General features: G+C 34.4%; 1 long non-coding RNA gene across 3 annotated transcripts in view; it reads right to left on the bottom strand.

Moving 5' to 3' along the window:
* Window positions 1-4,606: 4,606 nt before the first annotated feature.
* The window catches only part of LOC129393994 (uncharacterized), a 311,621-nt gene continuing 302,557 nt past the window's right edge, over window positions 4,607-13,670 (bottom strand). For all 3 annotated transcript variants that reach the window (XR_008621126.3, XR_008621128.3, XR_008621127.3), the window contains one exon: window positions 4,607-5,618. This is a non-coding gene — a long non-coding RNA (uncharacterized LOC129393994). The remainder of the gene's footprint in view (window positions 5,619-13,670) is intronic.

The following is a 13,670-nucleotide window of genomic DNA, read 5'->3' as shown; positions in this document are numbered from 1 at the left end:
CATTACTGGGTATATACCCAAAGGACTATAAATCATGCTGCTATAAAGACACATGCACACGTATGTTTATTGCGGCATTATTCACAATAGCAAAGACTTGGAACCAACCCAAATGTCCAACAATGATAGACTGGATTAAGAAAATGTGGCACATATACACCATGGAATACTATGCAGCCATAAAAAATGATGAGTTCATGTCCTTTGTAGGGACATGGATGAAATTGGAAATCATCATTCTCAGTAAACTATCGCAAGAACAAAAAACAAAACACCGCATATTCTCACTCATAGGTGGTAATTGAACAATGAGATCACATGGACACAGGAAGGGGAATATCACACTCTGTGGACTGTGGTGGGGAGGGGGGAGGGGGGAGGGATAGCATTGGGAGATATACCTAATGCTAGATGACGAGTTAGTGGGTGCAGCACACCAGCATGGCACATGTATACATATGTAACTAACCTGCACAATGTGCACAGGTACCCTAAAACTTAAAGTATAATAAAAAATATATATATATATATAAAAACTTGGAAGCTACATAGAAAAATTTAATGATATGATTAAAAAGAAATGTAATTGAAATATATGAAACAAAGTGGCCACCAATTTCAGAATATACATTCTTAAAGATATATTACATTTTTTCCAAATTGACCATATATTGGGCAATAAAACAATTTCATAAAATTTCAAAATAATATATAATATGACTTCATATTATATGATTTTCAGATCTCAATGGAAAAGACAGAAATCAGTAAAACTATAACTGGTAAATCCCCATATTTTTGAAAATTAGGCAATATACTTCTAAATGCAAGGATCAAAGAAAAATTTAAATAGTTTTAGATAACATGTGAAACTAAATGATAATGGAAATACGACCTATTAAAACTTGTGGAATGCTGCTAAAATTATTTGTCAAGGGGGTTATAGCTTTAAATGTATGTATTCAACAAAGAAGGAAGACTAAAACTCAAAGCTTGCATCTTTAAAAATTAGAAGAATAGATATTTAAGACAGAGGATAGATGGAAATACATAAATTTAAAAATAAGTATTCAATAGATAACATCAACAAAATCAAACTAATTTAAATTTTTAAAGATTAACAAAGTTAAATTCCTGATAAAACTGACAAAATTTTTAAAAATTTTGTTAGTCAATATCAATGTGAAAAAGAAACATCACTCTAGATCCTGCAGATATTAATGTTACACCAATAAATTTAAAAATCTAGATTAAAATTTCTAGAAAAATTCAACTTTAAGCAAACAAAAAAATTTTGAATAAATCATCTGTTCATCACAATACACTGATAAGAGGGTTAAAATACAAACCACACAGTGGAATATCTGAAACATATGTAACTCATAAAGGACTCCTTCACATGGACATTTTAAAAATGTAAAACTTTGACAAATCAATAAGAAAAAGATAGCTACTTATTAAAGATAGGCAGTAAACATATGAAAGGGTGTTCAAGTCCATTAGTAATAAGGGGAAAGAAAATTAAAGCCACAGTGAAGAGTCAACTGATCTTTGATGAAGGGTCAAAGGCAATACAATGGAGAAAAGACAGTCTTTTCAATAAATGTTGCTGGAACTGAACATCTGTATGCAGATGCAAAAAAAAAAGTGGGGGGTTACAAAAGAGATTACAGACCTAAATGTAAAATACAAATTTATAAAATTCCTAGTAAAAATTCCCAGAAAGTAACATAGGATAAAATCTAGATGACCTTGGGACTGGTGATGACTTTTTAGATATGATACCAAAGGTACAATCTATAAAATAATTGATAAACTGAACTTCATTAAAATTAAAAATTTTTGGACACTGTCAAAGAATAAAAACACAAGCCACAGACTAAGAGAAAATATTTGCGAAAGACCTATCTGATAAAGGACTATTAATCCAAATTATACAAAGGTTTCTTAAAACTCAACGACAAGAAAACAAACAGCCTGATTAACAAATGAGCCAAAGAATTTGACACCTCACCAGAGAAGACACACAGATGGCAAATAAGCATATGAAAAGATGCTCCACATCGTATGTCATCATAGAAGTGTAAACTAAAACAATAAGATACCACTACACACCTATGAGAATGGCCAAAATCTGGAACACTGATAACACCAAATGCTAGTGAGGACATGGAACAATACAGTTGCCGGTGGAAATGCAAAATGGTGTAGACACTTTGGAAGACAGTTTGGCAGTTTTTTGGAAAACTTAACACAATTTTACCATACGATCCAACAATAGTGCTCCTTGGTATTTACCCAGATGGTTGAAGATACAGGTCCACAAAAACCTGCACACAAACGTTGATAGCAACGTTATTCATAATCGCCCAAACTTGGAAGCAACCAACATGCCCTTCAGTAGGTGAATGGATGACCTGTGGTACATCCAGACAATGGAATATTATTCGGCACTAAAATATGAGCTATCAAGCCTTGAAAATACATGGAGAAACTTTAAATGCATATTACTGAGTAAAAGAAGCCAATCTGAAAAGCCCACATACTATATAATTCAAACTATATGATATTCTGGAAAAGGCAAATCTATGGAGACAGGGGTGTCAAAGATCAGGAGATGTCAGGAATGAGGGAAGGAGGAGAGATACAGGCAGAGCACAGAGTATTTTTAAGGCAGTGAAAATACTCTGTATGATGCTATAATGGTGGATACAAGTCAGTATACATTTGTCACACTTACAATGCACAACACCGACAGTGAACCCTAATGTAAACTATGAACTCCAAGTGATAATGTGTCAATTTAGGTCCATCAACTGTAACAAATATACTATTCTGGTAGGAGATAATAGTAACTGGGGAAGCTATGCATGCGTGGGGCCAGGGGTAAATGGGAAATATCTGTACCGTCCTCTCAGGTTTACTGTGAAGCTAAAACTGCTCTAAAGTCTATTTTGAGACACAACCACAATGATTACTGTAAAACATTAAAAATAACTAATGATGGTGAAAAGGTAGAGACATGAAGACTAATACTCAGATACAAAAGAATGCACACTGCATGATTCTATCTATGTAAGTTGAAAAAGCAGATAAATGAAATTTCACGTTTAGGTTGTAAAACTATAAAGAAGAGCGAGAAAGCAAAGATGGTGGTTACTTTAGTGGAAAAGAAAGAGTGGGCCGTGACTGGAAAAAATATTCTAAGATGCTGGCAAGTGGTGGCCACTTGGGTGATTCTTTTTCATGGGAAGTTATTGAACTACACATTTTTGCTTCATGAATTATTCCATATATACATTATGTTTTAAATTAAGATAATTATTTGATTTTAATCTTTTAAGAGCAAGAAAATAAAATTACTTTAATGTTTACCAATTTAGGGAATACTAATGTTATATAGTTTTGGTTTTGTTGCTTTATTGTTTGAATGATCATATTCCATTCCATAAATTCAGAACATTATAATATTTTGGCAACTCACAAACAACTGGTAATTGGCATTTCTCAATACAAGTCTTCAAAAATTCTAATAAAATGCTGCTTAATTTAAATTTAGCCTGTTCTCTGCTAGATATGAAGTAGGGCATTTGAGTTAATCAACTACTCTGAATAATAGAGTTACTATCTATATCATACATACAATGGGTTACACATTTTTAAGCTGTTAGAATCCATTTTAAAAATGTTAGAATCCATTTTTAAAAATCATTTTGTACAAACAATACTGAGCATAATTAAACTGTTAGTGATTCAACAAACACAAAATTACCTCATTTGAGTACCTTTAAATTCATAATGAGCATCAATTGTCAATGTACTATTAGTGTACAGAAGGGCTGGGGAAGCTAAGTTTTGGTGGACAGGATTTCACCTAAGAGCATTTCTAGTTAGTGTCCCAAAGGGCAAGGGTAGTGTCAGCTTACCTGGGAAATTGGAGTTTCATTTAAACAATGTTCAAAACACATTTTGTATTGAGTCTCAGTGATAAGAGGATTGCCTTTATTTTCACTTCTTTCCTCCTCCATGACAACCTATCCCAATCTAATTTGTAAAGCCTTATTAGTGCATGCACACATGCATGTACACAAAGAGTGTTTGGCTTATATTTATACAGATTTTGAGTCTACACCTGTTTTCTTTCTCTTCCAAGACCTTTCAAGCTTTTCTTTTTAGAAGTCATAGTAGCCATTCACAGAAATATCATGACTAGCATGATATATAAAACACATTCTATATAATAGATATTATGGTACTGTGAATGCAAAGATAATGCTACTACGTGTTACTGTCCTGATATTAAAGTGGTAATATGAATTATTCTACAGATGAAACTGCCTATTATAACTTTTCACTGCTAGTTTTATACAAACTCTGAAAGCAATTTTTAATTTCTGTGCATAAGTTGAAATGCAAAAGTATTTGTTTTTCATTACAGCTGATTTCAAAAGCAAGGGCCTTAAAAAGTTAATACAGTTAAATTTTAATTTAACCTAGAATTATGGAATTGTACTCTCAGCATATAACCCACCCCCCACCTTGCCATATACATGCCCCCACACATACTGTATCACAAAAGAGAGAAAGAAAAACACCTACGCTGAACTTAACTTACCACATTTTTATTATCATGGTTAAGGTTTACCCAGGACTTTCAACCATCTTGCAAATTCCAATGACAGTCAAAAGTAAGTAAAGTAGTTCAAAAGCAGAGCAAGCTGACTCATAAAGAGCCCTGCTTCCGAGAACAATAGCAAAGGGTGTCCTTCTAAGCTCAGAAATGAAGAAAAAGTTTGAGCTAAATCCAGATGATTTAACTTTTGCTCATGAAAAGTGAATTTCCTCTACCTGTACTATATTCTGTTCTTATAAGTTTGACATGGATCTGGTTTAAATACAATAGAAACAAAGAGAGGAAGTTATGTTTGGTGTCCTTTACATTTACATCTTCAAGGTTGTTTGGAAATCTTTTAGGCAGTCTTCCTTTCTCCAAATATTCCCTTCCGCTGTTTCTTTAACTGGAAGAGGTTTTTCATTTTATACACTGTACATTTCCAAAGTATATATGGTTCTAGGCATGGTATTTGCTTTCCTTAGAGATATGAATCGCTTTTGTTCATTTACCTTCTTTGAAATTCATTTCTAGTAGCTGCAGAGCTGCTGCTATGGAGTGTTAATAGGCTTCTAACATAGCTGTCATTTCAAGTAATAGGTGCCAAGCTTTCAGCAGCTTATTAACACATTATAACAGCAACCCCTATACTAAACAAACAAATTGCACAGAGGAGGACACAAGCAAAATTAGTGTGTACAAATATATATATTCATATGTATACATACATACAGTATATACTTAGGACTCATCAACATATTTGGTTCCATACATGATTAGACCAGAATTGGCACTTTGTTTTTTATGAATATTCACAGGGAGAAAGAGTGGATCGGATTTGTATTTGGTCCCAAATGTGAGACGAATACAAACTGGTATAATTACTGAAAGATTTCCATCCTCTCAGCCCAGCGACACTCTCAAGACCGAAAAATTGCAGACTTGTGGTATTTCACATCATGGAACTGTGCTAACGTGATCTTTCAGCGCCACTTCATGGGGGATGCTGCAGAGGAAGAAAAAGTGGAAATAAGCAAAGAAATACACCAACTGGCAAAACTACTGAGAAAGGAAGAGATACAAATATGAAAATATGCTTCTAAGAGTCAAAATTTGCATTTGGATATGAACACTGGACCAACTCTCTACAAACACAAATATATTCTTCCAGATGCAGGGGCAGACATATGTACAGATAAATATGAGAATGTATATTCACACATGCTTTATGTAAATATGAATAAATACACACACATATACACATATATACATATGTATGTATATATAGAGACACTGTCCTTTACAAATGTTTATATATTTAATGGTTGCATAAAACTTCCTCACAGCTTTCTGGAAGACATATTTCAATAAGGGCTCTAAATTTTACATTGTAGTACAAGCTGACCTTTTTTGAGTATAAAAAAATCCCAGAGCAGTTTATAATCATGTTGTAATATATTTGGAGGTTGTAAATATATTAAATCCAACTTTTAAATCAGCTGGATAATTTTTATAAAATTTACTAAAATTTGTAGTATTAAAGAGGATGACTTGATGGCCTCTGGTTATCTTGCAAGATTTAATGTGTGCTACTTTTTATTGTTACTAATAGACAGGTGGCATTATTAATTGTTGAGTAAGTACCAGTGCTGAGCTAGTAACGTTATAAACTGCACATACTACTCTGAATATTTCTAGTATCTGTAAACAACTTTCAAATCTGGGAAAGTAAGAGAAATTCAAAACAAAAAGCCAAATTTAGTGATAGAATTAGTTAATTGAATAATGACTGACTTGCGATAGAAATTATTTCTTCACAATACTACTCTTGCTGGACTAGATATAACTTGACATAGAAGAGCAATTATTTTGAAGCCTGTAATAAAAGATAATAATCGATTTTAAGAAACTCCATTACAAAAAAAAAAAATGCCCTGGTTATATATAGCTCAAACCCAAGAATGACTATAAGAAACTTTTAATTCTTACTTGCCATTAGGGCACAGTTTACAGAAATAATTAATGACTTTTAATTCAGCAAACAGCATTTTCTTTTCAAGGTAGATACAGTAACATATAGGTAATTAAGTCCCAAATTTTGAGGTCTATTCTATGGTTCTCCCAACTATATCCCTTGAGTTGGCTCTCATCTTACCCTTGTCTAGCAAGGAGTTTCTAATACCATCTTCAATGTACTTCTCTTGTTTTTAATAATTCAAGTTGTTTTTCCTACCTAAAGAGCCTTTGGAAATTAAAGCATTCATTTTATTTTATACTCTGGAAACCACTTAGTGAATTATAACCTCACTACTGCCCTCATTTTTAGATGTCTCAGATCACACTATTATGCATGCATGCTACTCATAGCATTATATAATAAGCTATTTAAAGACTATGTCTTCAGCCAGGCACGAAGACTCATGCCTATAATCCCAGCAGTTTGGGAGGCCAAGGTGGGAGAATTACCTGAGCCCAGGAGTTCGAAACCAGCTTAGGCAACATAGGGAAACATCATCTCTACAAAAAAAGAATTTTTTTTTTTAGTTAGCTAGGCATGGTGGGGTGTTCCCGTAGTCCCAGGTACTCAGGATGCTGAGGCAGGAGGAGCCCTAGAGCCCAGGAGTTTGAGGATGCAGTGAGCCATGATGGCACCACTGCTCTCCAGCCTGGGCAAGAGTGAGACCTCATCTTTTTTAATAAAAATAAAATAAAGACCATGTCTTCTAGACTACAAGCTCCTTGGGAGAGGCCTGTATCTTATTCATCTTTGTTTCCCTAATATCAAGTACAGTACCTGATGCATGGAAGCTGTTCCATAAATGTTGAATTGATGAACAAATTAATGAATAAAGATCAGGTCCTCTCTATATTTTCAAATCTGTCTTAGCTCTCACTGCTTAGTCAAATCCAATTTCATTTTCCCATAAATATCTACTTCTAGTTCTAACAATGATCTACACCTTAAGTTATAGCCAGAAAAAGAAAAGTGTCTGCAAGTCAGGACCTCATCCCTTTCTAAGAACTTCTCCTGTTTCTTTTCCTGAGTAAACTGATGCCTACAAAAAATAAATATGCAGTAGGGTCAGGACCGAGGGTCCTTTGGTGTGATTTTAGTAAAAACATTTTTTATAGAAAAGTATCTGCAATAGCCTCCCAAGAGTTTGGGCAACTCACCCCACAATTTGGTTTCCAGTGACAGTTATATGATATATGTGTGAAAATAATGGGTAGGGGTTTCAGGTTATGAATGTTATTTTGGTTGACATTCCCAGCAACTACCATGATTTTAAAAACAGAAAAACAAAAGTAAAAAAAAAAATAAGTAAATAAGAGAAAGAAGAAGAAAACTAAAACAAAAGAACCAAAACTTCCAGCTACATATTTTATAGAAACTACTCAAGCCAGTTTGGAAAGGCTGAATGCCACATGACCCATAAAATATGAACTTTCAGTTTTCAATCAAATGAGGAGGGGAAGTGGCTCTGTGTTCTCAGAGTGTTTTTAATAATCTCCTCTATAAATATATATATGATTGGACTCTATGATTATAACACTATATATAATAAAGGTGGGTAGCAAAACCTGTTTTCTACCTCAACATTGTTTATGCTATTTTAATAAGTTGAATAAACTTGGGAAACTAAGAAAATGTCACTTTTCCAACTCTGCCAGGAAGGAATCTGACAACTGCTACATAATCACTGAAATGCTGCAATTTGTTAAAATGCTCCTAATAATTTTTTCTGACTTTTATCCAAAGGCTAAAGTATGACAGAGAGAGAGCAAGAGAATCGGGCTAATGATGATTAACATATTACAGAGAAGGAAGGCTACCATGATTAATTTCAAAGTCAAAGTGCTAGGGAGTTGGCACCTTCACAGAATCTCTGATCAGGGGAGAGAGCAGGAGTTTGAAAAGAGTGCAAAAAAAAAAACCACAGCCTTTAAAATAATGAACAGCTTTCCCAAGTCTTGCCATACTGCAAAAACACCCATACACCACGCATGCATACAATTCCCAGGGGCTCATAAATTAATTTAGTGACAAAAGATTGTACCCAAGTGATAAAGGTCCAGTACTACGATTATCTTTATGGATAATTGGGGCCATAAAATAGTTCCAAAGCACCTTTTATTTGTCATTTGTTGACAATTCAACCAATTCTCCTGTCTGCCATCCTCCATATTTAATAGGTCCCTATCGAAGTATGCAACACACTCGTTCGTATGAGAAGAATGTCTTCATATTGTTATGCCATTGCATATCCTTTACTTCCTTATGTTGTTCATCAGTCTACCTCCTGCTCTCTTTTTTTTTTTCTATGACACCTCTGAGATGGTACCCATAGCAACACCCCTGAGAAGAAGGTGAAAGTGAAGATGCTGCAGTCATCCCCAGCGCACAGTTCTGACAATGCCAGTCATTAATGCAGCAGCTTCTGCCTGCTCAGATCTCCCTCGCTCCTCTCTGGTCTTGTTTCCCTCCAGTAGCAGCCACAGAGCTCACTCACAGAGATCCAGAGACTTGCTGTTAATGATTTGTCACTTGTTTAGAACACCTCAGGATGGCAGGTCTGTATAATCTGCCCTCAATGGCACTGCCAGCTTGCATTAGGAAACAATTACTTAGTTTATGACTAGTAAAGTAGGCACCAGAATTTCCAATTAAACTCGCATGTTTCCAAAGGAGCCTGGGTGACCCTGTTTTTCAGGAAAGGAACAGATGCCCCCATTAGGGACAGTTCTACTCACTCCTGCTTCAGAGTCAGCCACGTGTAAATTAGTACCCTCTAGATTCATAAACTGGGGGCGACAGAATATGGAGAATGATTATGTGAATTCTTCAGTCATTGCCATTTAGGATCTCACTATTTGTTAAGATCTGGGTAAAATGAAACACTAGACACTTGCCTAAAGGCTTTTATAGTATAGAACAAACAAAAGACACCAGCATGTAGCATTATTACTTTAATCACTACCCGCTTTCTTTGTGTGTCTGTGAGCACATGAATTGGAGAAGAAAAAAAAAAACAATGATTATGGATTTATTCCTCTTATGTTCTGAATAAATATTAGAATCCATAGATTGTTTAATCAAAATTAAGAGGTTTCACTATAAAAAACATTATTAAATATTTAACATCAAATATAAACATAAGCTTGTATAAACTGGCTAATTTAAAATGTTTTACATTGAGTAGATCTTGACCTAAATATATTCCACGAATTTGAAATCACTATATTTATTGAAACACAAGTTTTTTTCATAGCTAAGAAAGGTGAAATGTTATTGAACCTCAACTCCAAAAAGTTACAGCCTGGAGTTTCCATGTAATAGCTCTCGTAATATCATATGATGATTATAATAATACAAACTTAGAATCTTATTCAAAATTCCAGGAAGAGTATATAGATATTTAACCAAAAGTCTGCATGCATGAATATCACATATTTCTAAATCCCTTTTCCGCTCCCTCCAAAAAGAGGAGGAAAACTATCCATTTATCAGTAGCAGTGTGAAAGGAGAAGATTTATCATTTTAAATTTTTCATTGCAGATGGTTTTCATTTTAAAAGGCGGGGAAGTGATTTTTTTGAAATCATTTTTTTTCTTAATGCAATTGAGCCAGACGTTTCTCGTAAATCTTGTTGCTTTAGTAGACAATACTCAATTCTCTAAACTTTATATGCAATATCCAGCTTTTTTTTTTTTAAGATGCTCCCGGGCATGAAAATGAAAGCCATCTGAGAGGTGGCATCATATTCAAAATATGCCATCCTGGCTACTCCCCTTCTCCTTAGCTCACACTTCATCTAAGATGTTCCTCTTTGCGCTCAAACAAAATGGGGAGGCTCAATGAGTTTTTAAAAGATTTTCTTCCTTTTTTTGGGGGGGGGGGGTGGGTAAATAAATGAGCCTGCCAGTCAATATATCTTTCAAGTTGGATAGCAAACTGTACCCAGTGATTCACTGAGGTCATTGAGTCAGAGAGACAAAATAAAAAGCAGACCACAGAGGAGAAAGCAGAGAGGGGATGCTTCCTTTGTAATTAAAAAAGAATTATTTGATACTTGATTTGAATTTCCTGCATGATGTCACTCTCTTTAAGGAAGAACAATTTAACATTTGTGGTACAGCATTGGATATTTCCATTGAGCAAACATGATGGCACTGTACTTTAGATTAATTGTTATTATTAAAGTACATTCACTGTCCATTTCTGAGGCATCAGGATCCCTAAAATAAAGATGTACCTTAAAATACCATCAATCAAAAATTGCCAAATTTACGTGACAAGTTTGTTCTAAGGTGCATTGTATATGTCATAGATATCATAATTTTAAATATGTATCATAATGATATATTTGTATATCATACATATCTTTCTTTTTATCTGTCTGTGTATCTTCTAATGGGAGATTCCTTGTTATTTGACCAGATTAAAAGGATTGCTTTCTCAGATTCTGGGTTTGAGTCTCTTATGAACTTTTATGCCTAGCTTTAAAGATATAAGGAATTGCATAAAATGCAATCACTGGTTGGCATGTATTTTGTAAGCTCCAAGTAGGCAATTCTAATGATGAATTCCACTTAAGATTTTATTAAATCAATATGTATTCATATTTGCAAATACTTCAAAGAGATGCAACTGAAAATTCAATAAAGATTTACAGAAAGTTCTTCCTTTTGCAGACAACAAGGAAGTTCTGGCAGATGAATGGAAGCTAAGCTCTCCTGGATGGAGAGTGTTAGAAGAGACACTGGAAACTCAGTCCCAAGATGCTCAGTTTAGTGTTCCTATTGTTACAACCTGTGACTTCACACAGAATGAGTGAACAATGAACATCTCAGCAATTGATAAAAGAATTGTCTTATAACTTCATCTTAAAGACCATCTTCTGACATTTGTTTGCTGAAACATACATTTACACTTCTGCTATCTCATTCCTTTTCCACATATGCTTCCTAAGCCTGGCTTTATATTAAAATATGAAAGTTACTGGGAAAAATAATTCCACTTTCAAGCTGTAGGCCTTTTCCTACAGCTCAAAATTATCACATTTATTTGAAAGAAGTTTCTTTAAAACATCTGGAAGATATACCAAAGTGATAAGCTGGAGAGAAGAAATCCTTTGCTCCAGGAATACATTCTTAAATATAATGCTGAAGAACATAATACAAACAGGAAAATGAAAATCACCCATAATCCCATCACTGTGAAATTGTATTTCCTGCATGATATATATTTATTTTTCTAAATCAAACCACATTTGGCATAGGAACCAACCCCCTAGGAAATCCAACTTAAGTCATTTTTTTATTTCCTCTCCTTTATGATCTTAAGTTCTACGGTTCTTAAAGGAACCATAGAACTTACACAATCCAAAAAACTTTGGAAGAAGGATCTTCCAAATTGTCCTTCAGTCAAGTGTAGTCTCCATTACAATAAACATGGTCAACTCAAACGCATGTTCCTGTTGTCCCTTCAGTCATGTAGACCCACTGCTGTTGCTCAAGGCCAGTTTAAATCATCTTTGAAAGCATACTTTTTATATGTGTATAATGTTCCATCCAATGGTTGTCATAATTTCTTTATTCCTCTAATTTGACATTTAGATTCTTTCAAGAATTTTTGTCATTACTTGTAAGCTATAAAACACTACAGATACACACAAATCTTTGGCCACATCTCTATTTCATAATGATAAGTTTTTAGCAATGAGATTCCTGTATTAAGTACAGATAGCTTTAAGGATCTTTATTCTAACTTAAAAATTACTTTTCAAAAATGTTAATGTATTAATAACTTAGTTTTTGCAAATATTTGTTGCAGATTTTCTTGTCTGTTTCATGTTTATTGAAATGAATAGCTTTAATTTTTATGCAGTCAAATTTATGCATATTTTTCTTTGCAGTTTTTTCCTCTGTTTCATGGTTAGAAGTCCCTTCTGTATCTGGAAATCTAATATTATTTTAATTTTTTAACACATTAATCAAACAAAAATGCATTTGCTACAAAGAATGAGCTTAGAACCTCTTTCCCCCCCACCACCCCAAATAGTTAATCAATTCCCATCACCATTTCCTTTGCCCAGTAACTTATACTTTTTTATATGGTGGAGCTCAAATATCCCTATGTGAAGATGAGCATTTGGGTCAAATGAGTAAGGAACTTCCCTCTGGGAAAAATTTAAAGGGGGCACAAAAAAAACCTTCAGTAATCAATATAAATAATATTACAATACAATATTTGAAAAATCAAAACTAATGCAAAAATTTCTGATAAGCAATACATTAAAATTTTAAGAAAATTCAGAATCAAGTCCTGTAGCCTTCTGGTGTCATTCTTTAAAATCAAATCTATACAAAGTAACATGAGTGCTAGCAGTCTCCCTAATATTTCCAGGGATACCTGTAGGACTTACGTTCCTCAGAGTACTTACATCTCATGCCAAACCCTTGCTCAACTGTCAAACACTTGTGACCATCACATCACCACTCTGAACAGCTTCATTCTTAGCAGGGACACAGTCCCTTTGTCTTTATTTCCCAAGGCACTGCTAACGCAAGGCTGTTAACACTTAAATTTTTACTGAAAGTTTGGAGGTAATTGAGGGAGAGTACAACACAGACAGGGAAACACCTCAAGATTCATTGTGAAACATCACTGCATCTAAGATTCTTCACTGGTCAACCCCCAGATCATGGTCACAGTGATTCCTCCTTAGATTGGCCAGATGCTAGGCTGATTTCTCCATACTGATTTATCTTCCCCATCACGTCTTTCCTGAGCGCAACAATTGTCAGCCTTCCTTCCCCGTCCTTTCTTTTTTCAGTTCAGGTTATCACAGAAACACCAAAAATCCTTATTTCTTTACTGTGTAAAGTAAGCTCCTAGAGTATTGGCCTTTGTGTCAGATAGCGCTAGTTTTTTCTTCATCTCTTTCCCCTGGCCCTTAGCACTTCAGAGCTTGCCGGTCTGACTTCCAACTAACAGCACCTCCATTTACTTACCTGAGGCTTTATCTGGCCACCAAATTTTGTTTTGTCTACAGGA

The sequence above is a fragment of the Pan paniscus genome, chromosome 16, assembly GCF_029289425.2.
Source record: "Pan paniscus chromosome 16, NHGRI_mPanPan1-v2.0_pri, whole genome shotgun sequence".
In the NCBI taxonomy this organism is placed as follows: Eukaryota; Metazoa; Chordata; class Mammalia; order Primates; family Hominidae; genus Pan; species Pan paniscus.
Note: the sequence above shows the minus strand (reverse complement) of the source record. Positions and strands in the feature narration are given on the sequence as shown.